We start from the raw sequence: 10,690 nt of genomic DNA, 5'->3' as shown, positions 1-10,690 counted from the left end.
CTCGCCACACCTACCTGCTCCAGCTAAATCCTGCCACCACTTGGGGAGGAGGGGTGATGTGTGTGTCTCATGCGTACATGCGCGTGTTGCTTTATTTCTTCTTTTGTATCCCTCTTCTCTTTTCTTCTGTCTAAAAGATCTGTCTTAACTAGTCAAGGCTACATATTTTGCAGCACTGCTGTAAGTCTGTGCCCAGAAAGGCAGCACCTAAACAGCCTACTGCTAGTATAAGTTTGCCAGGTCTCAAGTGGTTAATAAAACCCTGTTTTGTGCCTGCATTTTTCCAGCAGTGAGGTTGCCTGTGAAAGTCAGAGGCAGAGAACCTACATTTTCTATCTTTGCCCATTCTTCTCCTTTCCCATGTGTGTCTTGTTTTGCCTTTTAGGAAATAGGATTGGACGTTAGCAGCAGCAGCGACTCCGGCCCATCTCAGCTAACCTCTTTTCCCCAAAAAGGACAGTTATGGCCATCTGTAATGCCATGGGGGAGATGGTTTTTAAAAAAAAAAAAAAGGGGGGGGGGAATTGAGAGGGATCTTTCTAAAAGCTCTCTCCTGCTAACTGGAAAGGGAAAAAAGGTTGTTTAAAATAAACCCCTTATTAATACTCTACATTTTAAATGCTTTGACTATCTTTGCTGTACTTTCATTGAAGGGTAATAGATTTTTTTAATAGTGCCATGATTCTAAGCAGGCTAAGGGATACTGTTTTCAGAAATGACTCAAAGTTGATCGGAGTTAAATTTATGAAGTGTTCACTAACCAGCAGCCTCCAGGGCTGGACTGTCAAAACAGAACTTACACCTCAAGTTTGAGGTAACTCCCTCTGACTTTTTTTACACTCAAATCATGATGAAAACTAGATTACAGCGAGGCATATGCTCGACTGCCTCCTTGAACTGGGTCTGGAATTCTAAGTGGTTAGAATACCTGATTTACCAAAACTTGATTGCTAGCTTGTGTTGACAGACACTGAGTTATTATAAATACTCTGTATAACCACTTGGGACAGATTCATTGAGGCCAGGGTCTTGCCCAACTGCAAAAGAGCTCTTCTGCACATGGACATGTGGAAGCCTATGAAATAGTTGTCCTAGCTGCGCACCCATCTTGCATCTGTGTAGGTGTTTTGATAGGTACTGGTTGTCTACACATCATCACAGTGAGAGGAAATATTGTTAAGACACTGGCTGTGAATGTCTTATTAAATTTTGGACTGTAAATGAAACATTTTAGAAGCTAAATTCTGCCACCAAGCATGGGTTTTTTCAGATCCACAGTTGTGAAAATGTTAGACTTTCATGACACGCTAATAGATTCCAAGGCCAGAAGGGTATTCAGTCTGACCTCCTATATAATATAGTCCATAGAACTTCCTGAAGACAATTTCTTTAGAGTATATCTTTTTTAAAGTCAAAATCAGATTGTTTTGTTTTTTTAATTTGCCAGTGATGGAGAATCCACCATAGCCTTTGGTAAACTGTTCCAATAGCTAATTACCTTAACTGTGCCTTATTTCCATTCTGAATTTGTCTTTAACTTCCAGCCATTGGATCTTTTACCTTTTGGCTGCTAAATTAGAGCCACCTTCAAATATTTGTTCCCTATGTAGGTACTTACAGACTGTTGTCACCCCTTAAACCCTCTGTTTCTTAAGCTAAATAGACTGAGCTTCCTGAGTTTCACTATAAGGTATATTTTCTAATCCTTCAATCATTCTGCTGGTTCTCAGAATTTATCACCATTCTTGAATTGTGGAATGTACTCAATCTGAATTGTGAAGAGTGCTGTACCCACAAAGCATCTGTAGTGTAGACAAGCCCCTGACTCTAAAATAGACAATAGCTGGACAGAATCACTTGGTATAACATTGAAGGGTGTGGAGAAAAAGGTGGTGTTTTGTGCTTAACAGGCAGGGTGTATTTATCAAACATTTAAATATATTTTTCTTAAATAAACATTTTAAACCTGAAATTGACAACCTGTGTTAAGGCCTGCATTTACTATAATCTATTAAAATTACTTTAACAATAACTTCATCAGTAAGTCCTCTAACTTTAATGAGTTAAAGGGCGCTGATTTCTTTTAAAACTAGAAACAATCAGGGCTAAAACATCTTAACTTTTGATGTCAACAAAAGCTTTATAAAGGTCACAATGTAATTACTACATTAAGTAGATATGTTTTCATCCTTTATGATGGAGCGAATGCTGGTATTTACATTTTTCTCAAGTATTTTCAGTTTCTGCTGTACAGAAAAACTTTTGTCTTATTTAATTTGGTTTCAATTTAGCTAGTAGGGGCAGAGAGTATTTTCTTCATTTAGACTAGTTAATTCAAATTGAGAAACCAGTTGGGAGGTGAAGAAGCAGGAAAGCTTGTTCCCTCTTCCAGCATATGACTAAAGACCAGCTAGGAGCAGAGGTGGTCTAATTCTGAAAACTTGAAGGACGTGGGAACAGATTTTCAAAGGCATTTTTGTACCTGAAGATGTAGAGAGGTGCCTAATGTGACTTTCAAAAGTTCCTAAGCAGGTTAGGTGTCTGACTCGCGTTGAAATCAGTGGAAATTAGGCTCCTAAGCTGTTTAGGAACTGCAGCCTATGTCTTCCCAGGAATTTAGGTGTTGAGAGGCTCAGCTCCCTATATGATGCATGGGGATAGATAGGTACCTGGGAACAGGCTCTATAAAATCCAGCATGCTAGGTGGGGAACTGTCTAAGTCATTGGGACATGGAGACCAGGATGTGTGCTCTGCCCCACACCCAGGCTGGAGGTAAGCACCTCCCTCTGCTTGGGATCTACTGCTGTGAACCTACTTGAACTAGATGCCCAGGCTGCAGGAGGGTGGTTGCAAGTGGTGGGTCTTCTTTAAATTTTAGCCCAGTTTTAGAAAACTCAACTGGGATGTGGAAGACTTGGGCTCAGTTTCCCCACTCTGCCTGGTCTGGAGAAAGAGATGCCTGTTCAAGTCCTTCTCTCTTACAAATGTGCTTGAAGCACTGGGCTAGGGGGTGTTCTGATGTGGTTCTCTGTTAAAGCTGCTCTGTGTAAATAATGAACAAGTCTTTGGAGTAGAGGGACTAGATCAGGGGTGGGCAAACGTTTTGGTCTGAGGGCCACATCTGGGAATAGAAATTGTAGGGTGGGCCATGAATGCTCACAAAATTGGGGTTGGGGTGTGGGAAGGGGTGAGGGCTATGGTTGGGGGTGGGGCCTGAAATGAGTTCAGGGTGTGGGAGGGGGCTCTAGGGTGGGGTGCAGGAATGGGTGCAGGCTCCAGCTGGGGGTGCAGGCTCTGGGGTGGGACTTGGGATGAGAGGTTTGGGGTGCAGGAGGGTGCTGTGGGCTGGGATTGAGGGGTTTGGAGGGTGGAAGGGGGATCAGGGCTGGGGCAGGGAGTTGGGGCTTGGGGAGAGGCTCAGGGGTGCAGGCTCCCAGCGGCGCTTACCTCAAGGGGCTCTCAGAAGCAGCGGCATGTCCCTTCTCCGCTTCCTAAGCGGAGGCACGGCCAGGTGGCTCCGCACACTGCCCCATCCGCAGGCACCGCCCCTCCACTCCCATTGGAGTGCTGGAGGGGGCCATTGGAGCATGTCGGAGCCAGAACGGGGCCATGCTGCAGCTTTTGGGAGCCATGTGGTGCGGCCCCCCGAGCCTGCGACCCAGCTAGAGTGCCGGAGCAGGGCAAGCCCCAGATCTCGCTCCCCAGCAGGAACTCGCGGGCTGGATCAGGCCTGTGGATCATAGTTTGCCCCCCGCCCCCCCAGAATAGATCATGCATGTTCCAAGTGAGTGTCCTAACCAGCAGGCTTTGGAGTCAGTCACTCTCTCTTTGGCCCAATGACTCACTAGAGTATTTATCCAAAGTGGAATGGCTTCAACAGGAGAGACTCAGAAAGACCCATATCAGAATATCCCTTAGCCCAGTGATAGGATGCTCAGAGAGGCAGGATTTGAACAGGGGTCTCCTACATCCTAGTTGAGTGCTCTAACTGCTGGGCTAAATTATAAGGGAGGCATCACTACTATCTCTTCTTGGATTTTGAAAGGGGTCCTGCAGGTGAGAAAGGTATTCCCCCACCTATCTCCACCAGCTTTGGGGCTTGAGTTGGGACTTAGGCATGATCTAGGTGCCTGGATGTCTGGTGTAAGGCATTATATGCATGCCCGGAGGCAGAAACTAAGGTGCCGAGGGAACTTTTATCACAAAATTTTAGGCACTGAGTGAATTTAGGGTTAGGTGGCAGCTAGGCAGAGGGATTTTGGATCACAGTAATGCCTAATCTTTGTGTGGATCTGGACCTGCATTTTTAGGTATGTAAATATCTTTGAAAATCTGGCCAATGAAACAATCCAGCAATTACTTACTACAGTTAATATTTCTGTTGTTTATTAAATCAGTTTTAAGTGAGAAAATATTGATAAACTTACTTTTTTTCTTGTATATCTGCACATTTAAGGTATTTTTATTTAACTAGTAAAAGTAATTTAAAATGCTTATATATTTATTGAATTCTAATTTCCATCCAAAGACAGCTTGCCATATCCCAAGTAAAAGGTTATCTAGTAAACAAGAAATGTCATTCACCATTTTCTGACATAATGAAAAATAAATTGGAATAAATGTATGCTAGATAGCCTAAAATAAGTGCATATAGTGTTTCCTACTGGGTAGCTAAACTATGAAATTTGGCATAAAGTCAATATTGGGTTGCAAATCAGCAGGTTTTAATGAGTATACCATTAAGTGAGAAAGAACCTTTTTAAGAAAATAACTAAAGTACAAATGCAAGATTAAAACCAATTGTTTAAAACAGTGGTTTTCAATCTTTTTTCATTTGAAGACCCCTAAAAATTTTCAAATGGAGATGCGGATCCCTTTAGAAATCTTAGACATAGTCTGTAGACCGCCAGGGCTCCGCAGACCACAGGTTGAAAACCACTGTTCTATGGTAACAACAGTCTTTCACGGACCCCTTAGACCAGTGGTCCTCAACCAAGGGTATGCAGAAGTCTTCTGGGGGTACTCAACATCTAGATCAGTGTTTCTCAACCTGGGGGTTGTGGGATGGGTTTAGGGGCATCGCAAGTGCAGGGCTGGTGTTAGGGGTTGACAAGCAGGGCAATTGTCAGGGCCCCATGCCACAGCGAGCTCTGCAAAGCTAAGTTACATGCTTTGGCCCTGAGCAGTGGGGCTCAGTCTTCAGACAAAGCTGACAAGTGAAAAACAGGCTGAAGTATCACACTGAAATGTAAGTACAATATTTATATTCCAATAGATTTATTTTATAATTATATGGTAAAAATGAGAAAGTAAGCAATTTTTCAATAATAGTGTGCTGTGACCCTTTTGTATTTTTATGTCTGATTTTGTAAGCAAGTAGTTTTTAAGTGAGGCGAAACTTGGGATACACAAGACAAATCAGAGTCATGAAAGGGGTATAGTAGTCTGGAAAGGTTGAGAACCATTCCCTTAGACATAGTCTGGGGATCCCCAGAGGTCCGCAGACCTCAGGTTGAAAACTACTGGTTTAAAACAAGGTTTTCTGACTGCTGATTTAAATCATGATTAAAATCCCTGATTAAATGAGCAGTTCACACTGCTAAAATAATATAGAAAATATTATATGGAAGACTAGTGGACAGCATCTATGGTATTTAGGTATGTCAATGCCCTAGAAATACTTAAATGGTAGGTAAGATAAGAATATTGTAACAGGCTTGCTATTTAATGGGAACCCCCTAATGGCCAGAGATGCCTCTTCAGTATCCACCCTGTGTGCCCTCCTCAGGCCCTTTAGAAACTCCCTGCAGTCTCTCAGGCCTATCACTTACCACCGCTTGGGGCTAGCTTAATGGCTAAACACTGCTCAAAATAGCATTCAGTGTCCCAAAAAACTAAAGTGCATCACAGCCACGCAAAAGTTCATACTCATCTCTGGCTTTTCTGCCACACACACAGCTCTTATTCTTCCCACACAGAGCTACAGCTCCCATCCTTCCTAGTAAGAGCTTAGCCTACAGGATCTGGCTTGCTTTTCCCTGTCAGCCACTGCCCTCTTCTTTCTGAGTGGGTAGGCAGCCTATATACTGCTCTCCTTCAGAGAGCTTCCCACCAATTGGTTGAGGGAGAGGGGAGCCCTGCCCCCACTCTAAGCTACAGGGCTCCTGGTCCCAGGCCCTTAAAGGCACAATGTTGGATGGGCAAAACCAGGACTACTAATTCTGCAGGACTTCTTCCTCTCTTACTTCAACAAGACCATTTCTGGGGCCTTTGTTTATTCCAGCGTTCCTGGAAAGAGGCCTTTTGGTCCCCTCTAGTCTTAAAGGGCCAGTATTCCCTGTTAGAAATATATAGAAAATAATTCTTCAACCAGGTAGAGTTATTTTTCTAAAGTATTTATCCTGCAGAAACGACTTATATAAAATCATCTCCATAGTTGTTTAAAAGTCAGGTTAAATTAAATAAAATTAGTGATGACTTAGCCCTTCCTGAAGTTCATAAACTGACAGATATAGCTTTGCACTGAGAATGAAAAATCAAGGAAGTTGTAACTGTCTCTTGTCTAACTTTACCATTTGTTGATTACACTGTTTTTGAAGGTTGCACAATCTCCTATGGCTCAACTCTTCAATTTTGTACATTTGCCAACTCTCATGATTTTGTCATGATGTTATACCAATAAAAACAAAAACCAGCAGGATCTTATTAAAGGGAAAAAGGCAAAATACCACATTTATTGTGAATACAGAAAGAATCATAGTAAGCAGTTAGTTATAGCTATAACATTCCATTCAATCTCATATTTATTCACACATTCATTCATACACACACACACACACATACACACCCACACACAGGTTCTGCAAGGTTGTTATCATAGTTACTAGCCTCAGAGATGCTCATGCCAAGCCACTGGCCAGGTGGCCTGGACAAGAGGAGGGAGCAGGGCCTTGTCAGATGCTCATCTGATGCTCCTGGAAGTTGGTTTGCAGAATCAGACCCCAAAGTTCTCACTTTTCAGAGTCCATTTTTATAGGAATTTCTTCCTATGCCAGTCTATGGGAATTGCTTCATCATGCTGTTGCTGAATCAATCAGCAGATAGCACATTCCTGAGGACTCCGTGCTGCCAGATGTTATCTTGTTCTTTAGTTCTCCCATTCTTGAAGCTGTTGGGTAGATTCCAGTCTGCCCTCCGGGGGTCCTCTGGTTATTTCCACTTGACGCCTTAGAATCATAGAATCATAGAATATCAGGGTTGGAAGGGACCCCAGAAGGTCATCTAGTCCAACCCCCTGCTCGAAGCAGGACCAATTCCCAGTTAAATCATCCCAGCCAGGGCTTTGTCAAGCCTGACCTTAAAAACCTCTAAGGAAGGAGATTCTACCACCTCCCTAGGTAACGCATTCCAGTGTTTCACCACCCTCTTAGTGAAAAAGTTTTTCCTAATATCCAATCTAAACCTCCCCCACTGCAACTTGAGACCATTACTCCTCGTTCTGTCATCTGCTACCATTGAGAACAGTCTAGAGCCATCCTCTTTGGAACCCCCTTTCAGGTAGCTGAAAGCAGCTATCAAATCCCCCCTCATTCTTCTCTTCTGCAGGCTAAACAAGCCCAGCTCCCTCAGCCTCTCCTCATAAGTCATGTGTTCCAGACCCCTAATCATTTTTGTTGCCCTTCGCTGGACTCTCTCCAATTTATGCACATCCTTCTTGTAGTGTGGGGCCCAAAACTGGACACAGTACTCAAGATGAGGCCTCACCAATGTCGAATAGAGGGGAACGATCACGTCCCTCGATCTGCTCGCTATGCCCCTACTTATACATCCCAAAATGCCATTGGCCTTCTTGGCAACAAGGGCACACTGCTGACTCATATCCAGCTTCTCGTCCACTGTCACCCCTAGGTCCTTTTCTGCAGAACTGCTGCCTAGCCATTCGGTCCCTAGTCTGTAGCTGTGCATTGGGTTCTTCCGTCCTAAGTGCAGGACCCTGCACTTATCCTTATTGAACCTCATCAGATTTCTTTTGGCCCAATCCTCCAATTTGTCTAGGTCTTTCTGTATCCTATCCCTCCCCTCCAGCATATCTACCACTCCTCCCAGTTTAGTATCATCCACAAATTTGCTGAGAGTGCAATCCACATCATCCTCCAGATCATTTATGAAGATATTGAACAAAACCGGCCTGAGGACCAACCCTTGGGGCACTCCACTTGATACCGGCTGCCAACTAGACATGGAGCCATTGATCACTACCCGTTGAGCCCGACAATCTAGCCAGCTTTCTACCCACCTTATAGTGCATTCATCCAGCCCATACTTCCTTAACTTGCTGACAAGAATACTGTCAAGAATACTTGCTGACAAGAATACTTCTTCAGCCGATGGACACTAGATTCTTAGGCTGGCACCTCCCTGATCATTCAGTTATTATCCACACCAAGCATCCATCCACATACATCCTCTATTTCTATTTTAATCACAATTGTTAATACAACAAAAGGGCGGGGAGTCTCTGGGTGCTGTTTCTGTTGTTACAGAGTATTGCTTTGAGTCTCTCTCTGTGTGAATTGTTTTGAGAACAGACTCTGTTTTAGAATGTACTAACACAATTAGCAGCTTGCAAGTTTCACACATAGAGGGAAAGAAACAGTACCAAAAAACAAGAGACCTCTTAATTAGTAATACCCTGGAATTTAAACTATGGGGAATCAAACTCATTTGTGATTTTAATACAGAACTTTTTTAATATGATCCAACAATGATTCTTATGATAATTATTGTTTCCTTAAAGCCTCAGCTCCTGGAGTCAAGTGGATATGTGATGATTTCAGCCTTCATTCTTAAAGAAAAAGTAAGTTTCTAGCCCTGGTGGCTGTGGAGAAAGCTTCACAATGTGACCCAGTGCACCATAAAGGCTCAAAAAGCAGAAGGTAAATAAAAAGAACACCAAATCTACTATTTGTACATAATCTCATGAATTAAAGCCAATCTCATGATTTTTGGTGAGCCTTACTCATGATTTCTGAACATTTGGGGTTGGCAATACTGCATTTGGATTACAGATAAAGTAGTTGTTTTCCTGAAATCACAGAGATGGAAAATTGTTGTTTAATTATCAGATTCTTAACACTTTACAAGAGGCTGTCTAGCAATAGTCTATAGCGGACCAGAAAGTAAGGCATAATAACTTAAAATAAGAGAGGGGTGTGCGGTGTGGGAAGTCCTCCTTTGCTGTTATTCATAAGTCACTTAAGAGCCTGTCTACACCAACATTTAGTTCTCAGCAAGCTAGGGTGTGAATCTACCCTGCACTAGCTTGCTGCACACTAAATGTCCTCGGGGATCCTGCTGATGGGCACTAACAGTTCTTCAGTGTTCTTTGATCTACTCCACTTTGAAACAAATTGTCAGAGTATGTCAGTAGGATCTACATGGACATTTAGTGTGTGGCAGGCTACTACAGGGTAGATTTACACTAAGTGATCAAGGAGCCGAGCCCTTAGAGTAGATATTTTGTTACATGAGAACAATGACAGAGAGACCTAAACAATCATATCTTCCGTAAAACATTTGCATCATATTTGCCTGAATAGGTGATTGCACAAAATTCACTCAGTTACTTGCACTTAAATCATGTTTCCATTTTCCTTACCAGTAACACTAATATTAGAAGCCTATGTATATTTCAGAATAATCCCTATTATGTAACCAAAATAGTATTTCATACATTTATGGCACTGGAAAAGAAAAAAACTTTACAAAGTTCTAATCTACATAAGAACATAAGAATGGCCATACTGGGTCAGACCAAAGATCCATCTAGCTCAGTATCCTGTCTTCCGACAGTGGCCAATGCCAGGTGCTATTGGCCATTAATCAGAGTTGAATGTCCGTTATTATGAATATGTCGCTTTCTGTTGTGCTAGTCTTCCAAAATCCTCTCTTGATCAGCCACTTCATTATACTTAACACCATGTCTAATTGGTGTTTTCTCTTACTCACTCTTCATGTCTACCCTCTATTTATCCATTTATACTGTGTTTACATTTAATGCTATTGACCACAGCTGTTCTTCACACATTCCTTCTCTTTGTTTTTTTACATTCTGGTTCAATTGTTATACTTGACCCATCACAGTGGTATCCAGGTTCTTTTCAAAGCGAAAATTAAAGGTATATATAATCTATGGGGATATTTTGAAGTTAGAAATAGTGCAACAGATTTGATGCTGAGAGAGGTAAAAATATGAAGAATTTTAATAATCAGCAGTCAGTATTTTAATTAGTCGCTTGAGGACACTCATAGTGTCTGCTGTCTCTTTTAAGGAGCAATCATGCATCTGCATACCCCCAGGGTGTTTAGATCACTAGATAGTAGTGCTTGTGGTCATGAAAATGAAGCAGGTGCTTTTATTTTTTTTCCACTTGTTTCCAGCTTTAACTGCACCTAGATCTGTCATCTTAATTTGTTGAGACAACACGAGACATTATGGCCACTCAAAAAATAATTAAAGTTAAAAAAAAATTGAATGGCCTAGCTTGGACATTTGAGCTGAATGTTAAATAAAAGAAAAGTATTGTAATGTATTTAAAAGATGCTATGCACAAACCACATGCAGAAAAAACAAGAGGTAAGAATCGCCACACCAAATCAGACCACAGACCAATCTAGTTGGTATTTTGC

The sequence above is a fragment of the Lepidochelys olivacea genome (assembly GCF_965140295.1).
Source record: "Lepidochelys olivacea isolate rLepOli2 genome assembly, chromosome: 4".
Lineage (NCBI taxonomy): Eukaryota > Metazoa > Chordata > Testudines > Cheloniidae > Lepidochelys > Lepidochelys olivacea.
The sequence above is the reverse complement of the archived record's forward strand: the minus strand, read 5'-3'. Positions refer to the sequence as shown.